We start from the raw sequence: 19,861 nt of genomic DNA, 5'->3' as shown, positions 1-19,861 counted from the left end.
TTTGATTTTAAAAGTAGGATGGAAGATTAATACTCCTAGTAGTGCAATGTGCACAAAACAGCATGAAGATATGAAAGAGAGGGTAAATAAAATGTATTTTAACAGTCTAAGTGGAGGGCCTTCCTAGTTTGAACTTCTTAGAGCTTACTAGTATGATCAGACAAGATGAGACTTGGAGGAGCTTCTACAGTCAAATGTACAGAAGACTCGGTCCACTCGAGCGCCACTGTGTTTAATACCACAAAAGAGAAACAGTGCACGGGTATGAAAATTAGTCCAACAGTAGCAGCTGTTATGTACGGGTGTGAAAAATAGTCCAACAACAGCAGCTGTTATGCATGGGTATGAAAATTAGTCTAACAACAGGAACTATTATACCAAAGTTACACCACTGGGTGGCAAGTCCTGCCATGGTAATTCTTCTGCATCATACACATGCATGCACACACACCTATGGCCAGTTTAGTCATTGGAATGTGGGATGAAATTGGAGCACCTGAAGGACACCCACTTGAATGCAAGGAGGACATGCAGACTCCATACACCAGGCACCCCAGTCAAGAATCAAACTGAAGAATCTCTTGCTGTGAGGTGACAACACTACGTGCTGTACCACTGTGCCACCCTTCATCACTTTGCTGCCCTTTGCCACTGTGCCGCCCTTAGCTATTATGCATGGCTGTGAAAATTAGTCTACCAATAGCAGCTGTTATGCATGGGTGTAAAAATTAGTCTAATAGCAGCTATTATGCATGGGTGTGAAAATTAGTCAAACAACAGCAGCTGTTACAGATTAGTGTCAGATCCAAAAGATTAAAAAACAGAGAGACGTGTTTTAATCATGTCTCCAGTGCACTGTATATAACAAGAATTAGAACTTTTACCATTAACTCAAACCAGAATAAAAAAAAACATTTTGTTGAAATTCCCCTTTTGTGGGCTATAAATGATAATGCATGCCTTGAATTTTGATAGCTGGGAATGGTGAAGTTTTCACTGATAGGTTTATAGGTAAGTACTAGGCTAGCTGCCCTTGTGGACAGAGAATACAACAATTTGGTACATGCTATGGAAAGTATGAAAGAAAATCCCTTACTTATGTGTGGTGTCTTGGCAAGGGTACTGCTTGTGTGGTGTCTTGGCAAGGGTATACAATATTTGCCTTTTCTCTTAAATCCTGATAAAAAATATTGTGAATATTATTCACTATTATGGTCTGATGAACTAAAAGCCAAAATATGGCTAATAAATACCTTTCAGCTACAGAAAATATACTGATGTATTTTATTTATTTATTTATTTATTTGACATTTGTTTACTGGGAAAGTCAGACTGGGTGGATGCCCATTTTCAGTGGAGACCCAGGGAGAAAAGCTCTACAATTAGCATATTACATTAGCTCATTACAGAGCAACAATGCATTTTTCACATACAAGAAAGAATATACAATAATAATAATGGATAGCACATGATTTTTACATATATTAAATGAAACATACTTGCACATTAATTACAGATGTTAGATATTAAAAAGGAGACTATATACATGAGACAAGTGGTCTTTATAATTATATGATTCAGATCAGTATGATTCTGCTTGTTAGTTAAATAATTTTTGTTTATTATAATTTTTGTTTATTATAGTGTACTTAGTACACATGTCAGTACAGGGTTGAGAGAGAAGGGGAATTACAGGAGAGGGAATGTAGGGGATAGAAACGTATGTGTTTATTAGTAAAGTGTAGGGTATGGATAGGGAAGAAGCAAAAGGGAGAAAGAAAAGTTAGGGGATTGTATAGTGATAATTGTAATGTAAGATATAGGTAAACAAGGCAAGACATTAACAATTGTATAACATTTAATAGCAAGATGAAGGGTAATGCTGTTACAGTTACAAATTAAGGAGCTGTTTGAGTAACCTGGGGTAGAACATGACAAGAGCCATGCATTTTTAGATAGTTTTTAAGACTGTTTGAAGGATTTGAGGGGTGTGTCTGTCCTTACAGATGCATGCATCGTGTTACAAATTGTACCTATGGAGTGAGAATACAGAGTACCCTGCTGATTTAGATTTATGAACAGTGAGTTGAACTTGGGTACTTGATCGTAGGGGCATTTAGGGGAGTGTTTTTATAGTATAGAATTTAAGACTGGCAGGTGGCTGGGCAATGAATGATTTTATGTGTGGCGATTGGCTGAATATATTTAGGTAGTTGGGTAATTCTAGCCAGTTAAGTGTTTTCAGTGGAGTGCAGTGGTGGTTACAGCAGTGAGAATTTTATGAAAATCTGTCTATTTTATTGTAACATTGTTCAAGTTTTTGAGTAAGTGAGATTTGAAGATTACTGAAAATGGGAATCCATAAAGAAGTATGCCATATTTGATAATGCTGTAGAAAGTAACCAAAGGTAAAACATTATGAATTGCTTAGCTAAGATGAACATTCAGCTGCCTTCCTTTCTGCTAGCCAAATGATATGTCAAAGAGATTTTGGGGAGTTTGCCTGTGGTTATCATGGAGACCATTTTACAGGAGTGCCTGGTGTAAAAAATAGTGAATACACAACAAATGCCCATGACAGGAGAACACTTTAGCTTTGTATTTACACAACCATACCACTGACTTCACTTTTTTCTGGAGAAATGGGAGAGATTGTTTGTTGCTTCCCCCAGGATCCTTGCCCTACAGGGACCCTATAGGCCAATCATTCTGAAGGTATGGGAGTTGGGCATTGAGCTAGGAAAGAGCCCTACAGGTCATCCATTTCTGACTCCCATTTTCTAGCAAGAGTCAAGTGGTAGGGAACAGGTCCACATCTGGCTCTGAGGTGGCCTACGTCTCCCTTTGTGAGCCCCCCCCCTTGGCAGTTCCACCAGGTTTCATGATTACTGTCTTGTAGGACTAAGCATGCCTCTAAGTGCCATTTAACTCCCAGATACCTAGTGTAAATACACAATTGACAGAATGGGCTTGGCAGGCTTCAGCTCTACAAGCTAAGTCCCTAATGGGCTGGCTAGGTGTCACCTATGTGATGACCTAAGCCATGTCCCTCCCTCCCATGATGGGCAAGCTGATAATGTCCTCTTATTGCCATCCTTCTAATCCAGCTGCCACTGACACTAAAACGACAAATTAACTTCAAGTCTCCTGTGCTATAGTCAGGGCTTTATCCACAAAATTGTATCCCAAAAAAGATTGCTTTTAATCCTAAGCAGGTTCAGGAGTTAACATCCCCACATGTGGACAGCACTGTTTATTGTTTTCTGCATCATCATTGCAAAGGCATCTCATTTAAGGGTAGTATGAATTGTATACTGCTAATTTGCTAAAAAATGAACAGTTGTCACATTTATTAAACAATTTCAAGTTGCTAAAAGAAAAAAAAAGGTTTGTATGAATACCCATTATATGTTGTTACGTCATGATTACAAGATGAAAAACAATTGCTTTTAGAATGGCATCTGATAATGTTAAACACTTAAATGTGTACAGTGTCTCTTTATTAAAGTGTGCATGTGTTTGTGTGTGTGTGAGATGGGATATGCTTAATTTATAGAACTCTCCACATGTCAGAAAATGGCTACTTGGAGAACAAACAAATGTGCAGTATTTTTAGGCAATGAAATATTACAAATATTAATCATTCAAAATATCTGAATGGTAAGTTTTTTGGTTCTAAATGCTAAGGTTGGTTGTACAGTTTCAGATACTGCCACATTAGCACTGTCTGTTGGTAATTCTGGAACAGTACAGGCATGATATTGGCCTACCTTCTCTATTTACTTCTTGAGATTGTGGCCATGCCTCCTCCATTTTCTGTGTGTGCATAATGAGCACTGCTACTCATTAACAGTGAATGCAACTAGGCAAGAGTGTATGACAAACAGCTGATTAAATATCCTTCCTGGGTCTACAGCTAGGACTGTGGTAAGAGCAGGTAGGAATATGGTGAGGTCTAGGAAAGTTCAAATAGCAGCAGTAGTGCTTGTCCATCATGCATTACCCCTGTGGTACTCTGCACATTCTCATGTGAACAGTAGCAGCAAGTCCACCTTTGGTAACTAAATTCTTTTTTCAAAGCCAACTGGCAATGCAATGACATTTAGCTTAGTACTATTGTCACTGTGCATCTGAAGTCAGAGACCTTCTACTGGCCATTAGGGGACATGGTAGGTATATCACAGAGATCCACCTCATGAATGCCAGAGACATTTCTTGTTATGCTGCAACATGTGGAAAAATGCATGTAATTTACATTAACCACAGAGGAGAGAAGCAACACTTCGTGGGTATTTCTGCAAAATAACTTATTTTTTTTAGAGGCTCTAGGAGCCACTGATTGTACCAACATTGCCAACAAGTTCCCAGCCAGTCCACATGGGTAGCGATATTTAACCAAAAGTATTTACACTCCATCAGCTACTTGTATTATCTAAGTTCAACCTCCAGTGATTTATGTGTGGGTGATGTCCCTTAGGGGCATCATACTGGTTATGCTGGATATGCCCTGTAGACATATTTCATAATACTGACAAACAGCCCACAGAGCATGGCTGAGACGACATAGACCTCCACTCTGTCACAGACACTCACTGTCGAGTGGGTATTTGAACTGTTGAAAATGGCCAGTTTTACCACCTTGATTCATCCACTGACATGTTGCAGTATGCCATGGAGCAAGGTATTTGCCATTACTGCAGTGCTGCATAACTTGGTGGTATTGAGACGGCTACCTGCCCTTCTACAAACAGTGGAGAAGTGTTGGCACGTTCTACAAGAAACTGAGCATTGTCTCTGGTCATGGGTAATTGTATGCCCTCCGCAGTTACCACTGTAGACAGTGGTACTGTTCTCTCAGACTGTGCCTGTTTGAGGCCACTATCATCATCATCATCATCATCATCATCATCAAGCTCTGATGCAGCACTAAGATCAGTATTGACCTGCTTCATACTGAAGGACTCCATGACCATAGCACCCATGAAAGCACACAGATAAATGTGTGTGTAAATCTGCTAATATATGACAAGTTATGTATCTATTTAGCTCTTTGTTTGTTTATTTATTCATTCATTCATTCATTCATTCATTCATTCATTCATTCATTCATTCATTCATTCAGTTGAGTAACAGGAGTAGTGCACTGATGCAAATGAGCCTATTTCAGTCTCACCCTGGAAAAATATAAATTACAGCAGACAAGCAAGTTAACAAGAAGTATTATAAATAGAAACAAAATGTTGTGTGAAGATAACAATGAATCATTAACAGTAATGATAACAAAGAACACATTATAAGGGACAATAGGAAGGGATGGTTAGAGTAAGGAGGGAAGAAGTCGAGGGTGAAACAGTGAATGGATAGAGCACAATGTGTAAAAGATATCAAAAGGAAGGCAAAAGCACACAGAAATTAATTATATAAAATATATGCAATGTGGAAGAGATGTCACATAATAGTGAACGGAAATATTGTGAGGAATCCCACTCCAGAGTGCTACAATAACATTATAAGTAACAATTTATGCACAAAATGTAGGCAAACATCCTTTGTCATGCATGCCATAGGGTCTACATTCCAGATGTGACTCTTAAGGTGATATGGTCATGTTCAATATCTGTATTGTCATGGTACTGATATGCCAGAACAAGGTGTTTCTGTCATGAGGAATACCAATCTGATGAATCCCTGACAGTGACATGGTATACAGAATCATTTTGGTGTCCTGGAATTAGTTGGTTGTGTTGATCTGCTTTGGCCTCTGGCATCATTAACACCTGCAACCAGCTCCCATCACCTACATTACCAGATGACCCAGTTATTCATGTCAGTGCTCAGAATCCACTATCCATGATCACTGAGAACCTTCAGTAGCATTTTGATGCTTGCCAAGGAAAGCTTCTCAAGTTGCTTCAGTGTCTTTGTCATGAGGTATGCTCTTGCACACATGGACCTATAGTCAATGAGCAGGCAAAAATATGTACAACATCATTAATACTGCACTTACACATATTCAGCAGCAATCGTCACAAAAGGTGCCAATCCTGCCATACTCCAGTATCATAGGCCTTGTCCCTATGTCTCTCCATTAGGCAGCATGGAGACAGACTATGTGTCATATGTAGGAAATAAGGACTCGGTCACTTTAAATTTTGGAAAGATGCTATTTAATTAATCAATTATTTGATTGTTTAATACATTAATTGAATAATGCTATTTGTGGAGTGTGTATATATATATATATATATATATATATATATATATATATATATATATATATATATATACTATGTTTGCATTAAACTAAATGTGATCCTTGAAGGCGAATTGCCGAGGTACCAGATCGCTGTGAATAAAGGAATTACTGGTGAAGTGTTGGCGGTTTGTGTTTTTCTGAATATTCTACTGCTGTGTGGTGTTTTTTTGATGTTGGTTGCCTTGCCAGCACTTCTGAACCAGTATCATTATGTCGCAAGTTAATGAAAGCTCTGAACAGAGTAATATGCCGGGAGCATTGCTCTTTTCTGATATTATGAGTGAATAAGAAAGAAAGTTTACCACAATGGATCCGTGGAATGTGGGTGATAATCGAGACGCGGATGGGTGGTTCGTACAGCTGGAGAGGCTCATGGCTAAGGAAATAGCGTTGTTCCTGGATACGCGCCTCCTGGAGAAATATGTAAGTTTGAATCTTACTCCAAGGGGGTTGCATATAGATAAACTTCCTGCTACACCATTTTCAGAAGAGGAGACTGACCTCTTCGAGGAGTGGAAACAGGCTTCGTTGACATGTACTATTAATTGGCTCCGTATTTTAATCAAACGAAATATGAGAGCTCATGAGAAATTAAAGGCTGAAATTTTGCATCTACAGGACGAGGTGGTGGGGGAGTCCTGTTATAGGATGCATATTTCAAAAGTTAATGAAAAAATCTGTAAACTAGAAAGTGAAATAATTCAACGGAAATGAAGTAAACTGTTACACGACCTCAAAGATTATGAGACTGGTGTACTGTTTTCATGGCAACGTGAGCCTGCACGTAGCAGGTCAAAGGTGAGAAGTGGAAACCAGAGACAACGAAGCACATCGGCGTCTTCAGCTGATAGGAACAATTTGAAAAATGTTACTTTTGCTAGCTCGACATCTGTGATAACAAATAATACTGAGGGTAGTAATGGTGCCTCAGTTTCACCTACTACCGAAGATTCCTTTCAGACGAATAAGTCAAGTAGGGGAAGGAATGGAAGGAAGGGAAGGAATCGTTTCAAATAATGAACTGGTATGTGGACTTGATACAGAGACTTTATTATGTGTTAATTTATCGAATTTGGAACTCACTCATGATATGAAAAATGTTTTGTTTAAAGGTAGTAAATTTATACCTACCTTTTTTCCTTCTCTTGCAGATTTATATTTGGAACTTAAAGCTTTCATTAGAAAGTTACTTTTGAAAGTTTATTTTAAAAGAGAAGATGAGTGTGTTTCTGAAAATGTTAATTCAAATGATTCATATAACACTGTTGACCTAGATGAGAGTTTATTAAATATGTCTCTGTATGAGTATGAAGGAGTTGATTTCTCTGAATTGGATGAAACAGTTAATATAGTGGAAAATATCAATAATTATCATACTGGATATGGAAAGTTAGTTGTGCCACATTTAATGAGTACTAACAAGTTCACACCTAATATTAATGTACCAACCATTTCTGTATTTTTGAAGGTCCTTTTTAAAGAAATTGTGACAACATTCAATGTATTTTGTAAAGAACAAAAATGTTACAATTTAAGTAAAAATGAATGGCTGGCTTTGAAGGACCTTAAAAAACTTAAGACCAATTTCATATTTAAATGTGCTGATAAAGGTGGTAATTGGGTTATCTTGGATAAACCGGATTACTGTGATATGGTTGGTAGTTTACTTCAAAATGTTGAAGAATACAGTTAGATAAGGATCCTACTATGTTATTTAATGATGAGCTTTTATTTCCATTGGAAAGAGGTGAACGTTTGGGTTTTTTTGAGCATAAAGATGTTTGTAGATTGTTTATAAAAAACCTATGATCCCTATTTTGTATGCCTTGCCTAAGATACATAAAAATTTATGAAGACCACCGGGTAGGCCTATAGTTTCAGGGGTAGGTTCATTTTTGAATAATGTTAATATTTTTTTGGATTTTCATTTAAAGGTTCATTTACATAAAGTAGTAGCTCATATTTCTAACACCCAGGATCTTATTAACAGCATTAACTATTATTGGGTTACTATAGATGTGAAATCACTCTATACTAATATTGATACCAGATGGGGGTTGGAGTCTATCATTGATATGTCAGGTAAAGGGCCGAGAACCACCTTCTTAGTGGGCTTGTTAGAATTTTGTTTAACCTATATTATTTTTCTTTTAATAATAATTTTTTTCTGCAGTTGAAAGGCACAGCAATGGAGGCTGCTTTTGCGCCCTCATATGCAATTATATATATGGGATTCTTTGAAAAGATATTTATTTATCCAACACCTCTTTTTAGGAACAATGTCATACTATATAAGCGTTTTATTGATGACCTTATTTTTATTTGTAAGGGAGATATAAATGATTTTTTGGAATTCTTTGAAGTTCTTAATAATAATGAACATTATCTTACTTTTTCATATGAGTTGAATAGGAAACAGATTAATTTTTTAGATTTAACATTGTTTGAAGATCAGGAAACTATAGGGTTTAGGCCCTTCAGGAAGTCAACTTCAGTCAACATGTTTTTGCATGCGACAAGCATGCACCCAGGTCACTTATTAAAGGCATTACCTTTTGGTGAGTTTAAGAGAATTTATGATCTCACCAGTAATAAAAATGAAAAAAATTGCGAATTGAATAAAGTTATGCCGAGGTTAAGTGAAAGGGGTTACGATAAAACATACCTACTCACATGCAAAAATAAATTACTTGGGCACAATGTTGATGGAATTTTTATATCTACTGGAAGTTCTGAATCAAGGTGTGGGACTTATACTACTGGACAAACTTTTGATGAAGAGAAGCTTTTTTATGTTACCAGGTTTTCCGCTTTTTCTGATAAATTGGTTTCATTAGTAAGAAAATATTGGTATATTATTTGTGATGATGAATCTATAGGTTATTTATTTCCTAAACATATTATATTGTCTTATAAGAGAGGAAAGAATCTTAAAGAATTGTTAAATAATAATTTTGTTGAAAGGAAAGATCAAATTTCTTTTTCATCATTTGGTACTTTTTCTTGTGGTTCTTGTAGTATCTGTAATAAGGCAAAAAATTTGAGTGTTATTAATGGTATTACTTTTGTTCCTAAATGTTATTTCAACTGCAGATCTACCGGGGTGGTGTATATTCTGGGCTGTTCATGTAATAATAGTATATAGGACAGACTAAACGTATGATTAGAATTCGTATTTTGGAACATTTAAAAGATATTAGAAATCAAAATCTAAATAGTCCTGTTGCCAAACATTTTCAATATAAACATAACAACTCTTCCAATAGTTTAATATTTTGTATACTTGGAAAGCCCTTCCTTAATAGAGGGGTTGATATTGTAGCTAAATTATTGGAGTTAGAAACTAGAATGATTTTCAAGTTTCATACTCTAAAGCCAAACGGCATGAATCAGGAATTGGGCATATAATTATATCTATTCTAACTCCATGTGGTGAATAATGTTTTTATTTATTTATTTATGTATTTTATAATTTCTAGTAGAAATTTATAGTAAATAAGGACTTGGTCACTTTAAATTTTGGAAAGATGCTATTTAATTAATCAATTATTTGATTGTTTAATACATTAATTGAATAATGCTATTTGTGGAGTGTGTATATCTATACTATGTTTGCATTAAACTAAATGTGATCCTTGAAGGCGAATTGCCGAGGTACTAGATCGCTGTGAATAAAGGAATTACTGGTGAAGTGTTGGTGGTTTGTGTTTTTCTGAATATTCTACTGCTGTGTGGTGTTTTATTTTATGTGTCATATGTATCCTGTCATCTGCCTTAACTGTTTCCAGCACACCTGATTTTTGTCCCACATACTCATCCAGTCTATATCATTTATCAGCTGTGCCTCCCACCCCCCTCCCCATCCATTATGTGGGTCTATATTATAACATCAAAGTCTTACAACTTCGAATGTTATAATATCGAATGCAGTAGAGTGAATGCTGGAAATAGCAAAGCTGCAGAACACCGAATACTTTCCTAGGGAAAGTATTCGGTGGGCCATTTCTGCAGCTTCGCTATTTCCTCGACTTTGGAGCGAAGGTTACGGACCGGGTTAAGGTAAGTGTGCAAATGAAGGTGAGTGTGCAATTGGGCGCGGGTTAGGTGAGTTAGGGTTAGGGCATGGGTCAGGTAAGTGTGCGATTGTGTGGATGTGAGGGTTAGGGTGGGGTAGGTGAGTTAGGGTTAGGGAGCGTGTAAGGTGAGTGTGCGATAGTGACGGACCTTAGGGTTAGGGTTGGGTTAAGGTAAGTGGATAGCTAGTGGTGTATGTATGGTTTAGTGTAGGGTTTTGTGAAGTGTATGTATGGATTATTTATTTTGGTGTGCTTGTGTTGTGTGTATGTTTGTCGGAACAGCACATTTTTTCCCTGGGAAAAAATTTGCTATTCTGACTGTTCGGTTTTCTGATGTTTCGCTCTACCAGGTTCGATATTACAACATTCGAAGTTGTAAGACTTCGATGTTATAATATAGACCCCCATTATGTACCCCACTTGAACCATTATTGCAGAGTGTGTGCATTCCAGCATATTTCTCTTCTTTAAGATGACAACCAAGGTAAACAGTCCAGCTCTTATTGCCCTTCTGTCATGCTTCTTGTGAGCTACTGATGCCTGGACTTGTTCCCTGTCTGCTCTGATTCACCATTTCAGCCCTCCATGTAGTTCCATCCCTGTGTCAGAAAGTTGCTGCAGAGTACCACCCTCCAAAAAAAAAAATAAATAAAATAAAATAAAATGATATGCATATCCAGCCAGCCAGAACATTTATGTCACACATGAATTAGATATCAGTTATTTAACATTATAAAGCCATCATACCTCTCAACCTCTTAGTTCAAGAAATTTGGACAAAGCCTAATATAATGAGGGGACAAAGGCCAAAAATAGGGACAGATTTTAAATATTGTTCTTAATAAACTTAGAAAGTTGCTAGAATTGCAGGATTTGTGTTAACATGCATTTTCTGAAGGATATGAATTCTGAAACTCAAATGTATGCTATTATTTTGTGATATTTAGTGACTTCAGTCCTTGTGATTTGCCAGAAAACCACAAATTGTATGATAAATAGACCAAAAATATGAGGCAAACATCTGGACATTCTGTTAAAATCTGTATACTTGAGAGGTATAGCAGCAATATTAATCACAGCTGCTAGTGTGTTATGAATGACATGATGCATTGTATAGTTGTAATGCATATCATGGTCAGTTTGGGGGGGTCTGGAATGAAAACAACCAGAAGAGGGCTGTGCTGTAACAACATGCTCCATCTTACACTGTAACATTTCATCACTCCCACAATTCTTGCCAGTTGCCTATTTCACATTTTATTAATAATAACGTCTGTAGTTTAGACAACGACACAGTAAGCACTAGATTTGGGAGCTTTCTCCTGTCATCACTGCCAAAATATAACTAGTGAGCTACTTCTGATCTGTCAGTTTAATAAAAAAATAGTAAAAGTATTTGCATCTTTCTCTGTTCAAACTATTTCCATACTTGCTAATTAAATGAAATAACACTCAGCTCCACATAACATATCTTTTTCTTACTTCTATACCTTATGTCTTTTCTTGCCTGGTGACTCACTGGTTGTAGTGTTTCTGGGTGATGCTCAACCATAGGGCCTAAGGAGTCTTTTTCATCCTACCGTCTTCTTTTATTTTGAGTATGTGTTAACTGGGCAAGTCTGCAGGATACAAGGGTCCTTTCTAAGGGACAGACCAGAACACCTGATCAGTTAAGTGACTTGGTCAGAGTTACACAGTAGGCAAATGGATACTGAAGGAATCAAACCATGGACTACAGGAAGCAGCTCATTAATACCTCAGAGTGTTAATCATCAGTGCTAACAGACTATCCCTGGATGCTGTAGGAATCAAACCATGGACTATGGGAAGCAGCCTATTAACTCCTCAGAGCCAAGTACTAGACCGTCTCCCTCACCTGTCTCTGTCATGTTTCTGACTAATACTTGTATCTATGATGTTCTTCTTTTATTACATTTTCCTCAGCAACAGATTTGGTAGACAGTGACTCCTCACATTTATTTAGATGTAGCACTTTTCTGCCATGTTTTTATGATAGATCTTTATTCATGCAACATCTATAGTATGAGATATCTCACCTTTCTTCCGAAGTTACTTTAGATAGGGTTTGTAGCTTTTCAGGTTTATGCTTCTCATCTGTTGGTGTCTTTTTCTCTTCTCTGGTAGGGGTGGTAGCTGTGATATGCTGTAGTGTGCTATCTTCTTTGTAACTGGTTAGGTGTTCCTAGTCTGCATGATAAATGCTATGAGCCTCTCAGTATACTGCTAGCAGCCTAAAGTCAATAGCTTGTGCAGTCTTTATATTTTTTTCTTAACTGCTATCCCTCAGCCTGCTTACTGTACACACACCCACATATCGACATGTTCCAGTGGCAATGGCTAGGTCTGGTGACACAGAGGGATAAAGCCCTGACTATGAACCAGACATCCCAAGTTCAGTTACTGGCTCTGGTGTTTAACAGCATTGGAAAGAGACAATGACAGGGCCATCCTTGGTTGGCATTGGTGGGGCATAGGAAGTATACAGCCGCAAACCTCCAGAGAAGGGACTGCATTACAGTAGTTGCCATGGGGCAACCATTATGGCTCATCAAGCCCCCACCTGATGGTAATGCCCATTAGCTCATCAGAAAGTACATGGGAACATAAAGTCACAGAAACAGGGCATTTTGAGTCCCTGTGGTGATGTGGCTAGTCTGCCCCCCCCCACACACACACACACACAGCAACAGCATTAGCGACCTATACATAAAAACAATTCTGACACTGCAGGATTGCTAGTGAAAGCACAAACTCCCTGATGTTTACCTTAATGGAGGAGCCTGGATGGTTTTCACTTAAGCAAGTCTGGGGGGAACACTAAGTACTAGGGAATAAATAGGTTCAAGTCTGATAGTAGGAGGGTTGATAGCAGGCAGAAAGGGGAAAACACATACAAAAAAAATATTCCCATGACTGTACTCTCCAGTCATTTCTAATGCCTTTCAGATACATTCCTTTCTGAGAGAGACTTCATGATAATTCATCCAAAGTAAACAAACAAGAAAAAAGTGCATGTTATTTGCCAGTTGTTTGCTCACATAGGCACTGGGGAAGGAATATATAGGTTCATAGGTTCATAGGTTCATACTAGGCTATCTGCCCAAGGGCATTTATAAGCCTAGCCCATAGTTATGTGGCTTTCGCCACCCCTTTAGTTTGAATAAAAACTATGCCTATCATTTTGCTGTGCCTCTGTCAAGCAGTGACACTGAAGTAATCCCTGGGGTATATCTGCAATCTCCCATTCATTGGTCAAGATTCCTCTTGAACAAGGCCAGAGAGGTGCTCTGCCTCACATGTACCGGGATTTTGTTCCACAGCATAGGGAGTCTCTGGGTGATGAATCTGTCCCTCCAGCACGTTCTATTTATAACCGTGTCAAGGTTTTAGTCTCCCGCCCTTGTGGTTCTGAGGGATCTAGATTTTTGAGGTGAAGCATATTCATCAAATCTGGGTTTGACATGGCCTTATATGTCAGGCACAGGTCACCTCTGAGCAAGCGGTATGAGACTGAATAGAGCTGGAGTTCTTTCAGTCGGGCAGCATAAGACATATTTTTGAGACCCTTTATCCTTTTGGTGAGGAACATTTGGGGCCTTTCAAGCTGCAGCAGGTGTCTGGTCAGATACATTCGAATGGGGCATTGTACTCAGTCATAGGTCTAATGAGTGATGAGTACAGGGGACGATGACCTCCTTGATCTAGATGTGAATCCCTTCATGATCAGGTGGGCGATATAGAAGGTTTTCCTAACTACTTTAGCAACATGAGTGTCAAGCGAAGGCTACTGTCAACCTGGGTCCCCAGATCCCTGATGACTTTTTCTGTGCTCAGTGGATTGCCACCTATATGGTAGCTAGGGGTAACCTTGTTTTTCCCGAAGGGTATGACTATGCATTTTGGCGTTTAACTTCAGGCCATGGCTCTGGCACCAGTTATCCATTTCTGTGAGGCCCTTCTGGAGGATATCTGTGTCAGATGTGTTTTCGACTATGGCCCAGTTTGCAGTCATCTGCAAACTTTGTCAGCCATAACCCTCCTGTGTTTGCTTGTACTTCAGAAAAGTAGATGCCGAACAAGAGTGGACCCAGGACTGAGCCCTGTGGGACACCACTTGTGACAGGCTTTGAGTCTGACATGGCTCCAGCAACTCTGACCCTGTGGGTTCTGTCACTTAGCCAGTTTGCAACCCATCTTGTGATGTATGGGTTTACATTCAAGCTGATGAGTTTTTCGATGATACCTGAGTGGGGTATTGTGTTGAAGGCCTTTGCCAGGTCGAGGTAGGCTGTAGGACTGCCTTTCCCTCATCAATGGCCTTGGTGACTGTCTCGAAAAAGTCAACCAAGTTTAAGAGGCAGGATCTGCCTTTGACAAAGCCAAACTGGGTTGGATCCAAAGTCTGCAAGTTCCCTATGTCTTTATTTATGAGTTCCATTATGATCCTCTCCATGGCTTTGCAGATAAGGCTTGTCAAGCTAATGGGGCGGTAATTTCCAGGGTCTGTGGAGGCACCACCCTTATGAAGTGGGACCACAGTCGCCGTCGCCACTCCTTGGGTGCGTATCCTGAGGTGAGGCTAAGATTAAACAGCTGTCCTAACTGTGGGTTTAATTCCTCGTTGAGTTCGTGAAGCACACAGCCGGGGACACCATCCGGTCCCATGGATGCTGTGTTTTTGCCTTAGTGAGGGCAGTTCTCACCTGGGCGTTGGAGATGTTTGGGGGCTACAATCCTCTGGAATAGATATCTCTCCTTTGGGGAGGGGAGAAGTTTGCACTGAACCTGTCAGCCAGTATGTTGGCAATGTGTGTAGGTTCAGTAATTTTCACATCATTTTGAACTAATTCTGAGCATATCTGGGAGTTTCCTCCTAGGTTTCTAACATAGCTAAAGAAGGCCTTATGATTCTCTTTAGAGTCCTTGGCGATTTTTCTCTCAAAATTTGCCTTGGATGATTTTATGAGAGCTCTTAGTTTTTACTTATAATGATCAAAGGTGTCTTACCTTTCAAGGATTTTGCTCTATCTTGTAGTAGCTTCCTCCTTTTGTTGTAGAGCTTGTTTATGGCTGGGGTCCACCAGACGGGATGCTTGCCTTTGGTACAGAGAGTCTTAGTTTTGTTTGGGATTGCCTGATCCATGCAGTCCTGTAGGTGCTGGTAGAAGGCATTTGTAAGTGATTCAGCGGTTTGAGTAATGTTTACCATTGGCTCAGGGGCCTTAAAGGAGACCACACTAGTTTTTAGAAGTGTGAAATCGGCTTTTGAGAAGTTTTCACTGTGGTCTTTTTGTTTCAGGTGGGGCGGGATGAGGACCTCCAGCGAGATTAGTTTATGATCTGATCTCACCAGTGAGGGTATACTTCGGTGTTGAACATTTTGATCCCATGTTCGTGATGATGAGATCAAGTATGTTTTCTCCTCTTGTGGGGATGGTGACTAGTTGTTCCATGGCATTTTTCTTATAAGAGAGGAAAGAATCTTAAAGAATTGTTAAATAATAATTTTGTTGAAAGGAAAGATCAAATTTCTTTTTCATCATTTGGTACTTTTTCTTGTGGTTCTTGTAGTATCTGTAATAAGGCAAAAAATTTGAGTGTTATTAATGGTATTACTTTTGTTCCTAAATGTTATTTCAACTGCAGATCTACCGGGGTGGTGTATATTCTGGGCTGTTCATGTAATAATAGTATATAGGACAGACTAAACGTATGATTAGAATTCGTATTTTGGAACATTTAAAAGATATTAGAAATCAAAATCTGAATAGTCCTGTTGCCAAACATTTTCATGATAAACATAACAACTCTTCCAATAGTTTAATATTTTGTATACTTGGAAAGCCCTTCCTTAATAGAGGGGTTGATATTGTAGCTAAATTATTGGAGTTAGAAACTAGAATGATTTTCAAGTTTCATACTCTAAAGCCAAACGGCATGAATCAGGAATTGGGCATATAATTATCTCTATTCTAACTCCATGTGGTGAATAATGTTTTTATTTATTTATTTATGTATTTTATAATTTCTAGTAGAAATTTATAGTAAATAAGGACTTGGTCACTTTAAATTTTGGAAAGATGCTATTTAATTAATCAATTATTTGATTGTTTAATACATTAATTGAATAATGCTATTTGTGGAGTGTGTATATCTATACTATGTTTGCATTAAACTAAATGTGATCCTTGAAGGCGAATTGCCGAGGTACTAGATCGCTGTGAATAAAGGAATTACTGGTGAAGTGTTGGTGGTTTGTGTTTTTCTGAATATTCTACTGCTGTGTGGTGGTTTTTTTTATGTGTCATATGTATCCTGTCATCTGCCTTAACTGTTTCCAGCACACCTGATTTTTGTCCCACATACTCATCCAGTCTATATCATTTATCAGCTGTGCCTCCCACCCCCCTCCCCATCCATTATGTGGGTCTATATTATAACATCAAAGTCTTACAACTTCGAATGTTATAATATCGAATGCAGTAGAGTGAATGCTGGAAATAGCAAAGCTGCAGAACACCGAATACTTTCCTAGGGAAAGTATTCGGTGGGCCATTTCTGCAGCTTCGCTATTTCCTCGACTTTGGAGCGAAGGTTACGGACCGGGTTAAGGTAAGTGTGCAAATGAAGGTGAGTGTGCAATTGGGCGCGGGTTAGGTGAGTTAGGGTTAGGGCATGGGTCAGGTAAGTGTGCGATTGTGTGGATGTGAGGGTTAGGGTGGGGTAGGTGAGTTAGGGTTAGGGAGCGTGTAAGGTGAGTGTGCGATAGTGACGGACCTTAGGGTTAGGGTTGGGTTAAGGTAAGTGGATAGCTAGTGGTGTATGTATGGTTTAGTGTAGGGTTTTGTGAAGTGTATGTATGGATTATTTATTTTGGTGTGCTTGTGCTGTGTGTATGTTTGTGAACAGCACATTTTTTCCCTGGGAAAAAATTTGCTATTCTGACTGTTCGGTTTTCTGGTGTTTCGCTCTACCAGGTTCGATATTACAACATTCGAAGTTGTAAGACTTCGATGTTATAATATAGACCCCCATTATGTACCCCACTTGAACCATTATTGCAGAGTGTGTGCATTCCAGCATATTTCTCTTCTTTAAGATGACAACCAAGGTAAACAGTCCAGCTCTTATTGCCCTTCTGTCATGCTTCTTGTGAGCTACTGATGCCTGGACTTGTTCCCTGTCTGCTCTGATTCACCATTTCAGCCCTCCATGTAGTTCCATCCCTGTGTCAGAAAGTTGCTGCAGAGTACCACCCTCCAAAAAAAAAAATAAATAAAATAAAATGATATGCATATCCAGCCAGCCAGAACATTTATGTCACACATGAATTAGATATCAGTTATTTAACATTATAAAGCCATCATACCTCTCAACCTCTTAGTTCAAGAAATTTGGACAAAGCCTAATATAATGAGGGGACAAAGGCCAAAAATAGGGACAGATTTTAAATATTGTTCTTAATAAACTTAGAAAGTTGCTAGAATTGCAGGATTTGTGTTAACATGCATTTTCTGAAGGATATGAATTCTGAAACTCAAATGTATGCTATTATTTTGTGATATTTAGTGACTTCAGTCCTTGTGATTTGCCAGAAAACCACAAATTGTATGATAAATAGACCAAAAATATGAGGCAAACATCTGGACATTCTGTTAAAATCTGTATAGTTGAGAGGTATAGCAGCAATATTAATCACAGCTGCTAGTGTGTTATGAATGACATGATGCATTGTATAGTTGTAATGCATATCATGGTCAGTTTGGGGGAGTCTGGAATGAAAACAACCAGAAGAGGGCTGTGCTGTAACAACATGCTCCATCTTACACTGTAACATTTCATCTCTCCCACAATTCTTCCAGTTGCCTATTTCACATTTTATTAATAATAACGTCTGTAGTTTAGACAACGACACAGTAAGCACTAGATTTGGGAGCTTTCTCCTGTCATCACTGCCAAAATATAACTAGTGAGCTACTTCTGATCTGTCAGTTTAATAAAAAAATAGTAAAAGTATTTGCATCTTTCTCTGTTCAAACTATTTCCATACTTGCTAATTAAATGAAATAACACTCAGCTCCACATAACATATCTTTTTCTTACTTCTATACCTAATGTCTTTTCTTGCCTGGTGACTCACTGGTTGTAGTGTTTCTGGGTGATGCTCAACCATAGGGCCTAAGGAGTCTTTTTCATCCTACCGTCTTCTTTTATTTTGAGTATGTGTTAACTGGGCAAGTCTGCTGGATACAAGGGTCCTTTCTAAGGGACAGACCAGAACACCTGATCAGTTAAGTGACTTGGTCAGAGTTACACAGTAGGCAAATGGATACTGAAGGAATCAAACCATGGACTACAGGAAGCAGCTCATTAATACCTCAGAGTGTTAATCATCAGTGCTAACAGACTATCCCTGGATGCTGTAGGAATCAAACCATGGACTATGGGAAGCAGCCTATTAACTCCTCAGAGCCAAGTACTAGACCGTCTCCCTCACCTGTCTCTGTCATGTTTCTGACTAATACTTGTATCTATGATGTTCTTCTTTTATTACATTTTCCTCAGCAACAGATTTGGTAGACAGTGACTCCTCACATTTATTTAGATGTAGCACTTTTCTGCCATGTTTTTATGATAGATCTTTATTCATGCAACATCTATAGTATGAGATATCTCACCTTTCTTCCGAAGTTACTTTAGATAGGGTTTGTAGCTTTTCAGGTTTATGCTTCTCATCTGTTGGTGTCTTTTTCTCTTCTCTGGTAGGGGTGGTAGCTGTGATATGCTGTAGTGTGCTATCTTCTTTGTAACTGGTTAGGTGTTCCTAGTCTGCATGATAAATGCTATGAGCCTCTCAGTATACTGCTAGCAGCCTAAAGTCAATAGCTTGTACAGTCTTTATATTTTTTCTTAACTGCTATCCCTCAGCCTGCTTACTGTACACACACCCACATATCGACATGTTCCAGTGGCAATGGCAAGGTCTGGTGACACAGAGGGATAAAGCCCTGACTATGAACCAGACATCCCAAGTTCAGTTACTGGCTCTGGTGTTTAACAGCATTGGAAAGAGACAATGACAGGGCCATCCTTGGTTGGCATTGGTGGGGCATAGGAAGTATACAGCCGCAAACCTCCAGAGAAGGGACTGCATTACAGTAGTTGCCATGGGGCAACCATTATGGCTCATCAAGCCCCCACCTGATGGTAATGCCCATTAGCTCATCAGAAAGTACATGGGAACATAAAGTCACAGAAACAGGGCATTTTGAGTCCCTGTGGTGATGTGGCTAGTCTGCACCCCCCCCCCCCACACAGCAACAGCATTAGCGACCTATACATAAAAACAATTCTGACACTGCAGGATTGCTAGTGAAAGCACAAACTCCCTGATGTTTACCTTAATGGAGGAGCCTGGATGGTTTTCACTTAAGCAAGTCTGGGGGGAACACTAAGTATTAGGGAATAAATAGGTTCAAGTCTGATAGTAGGAGGGTTGATAGCAGGC

The sequence above is a fragment of the Protopterus annectens genome, chromosome 2.part0, assembly GCF_019279795.1.
Source record: "Protopterus annectens isolate FY-2018-M chromosome 2.part0, PAN1.0, whole genome shotgun sequence".
In the NCBI taxonomy this organism is placed as follows: Eukaryota; Metazoa; Chordata; order Ceratodontiformes; family Protopteridae; genus Protopterus; species Protopterus annectens.
The sequence above is the reverse complement of the archived record's forward strand: the minus strand, read 5'-3'. Positions refer to the sequence as shown.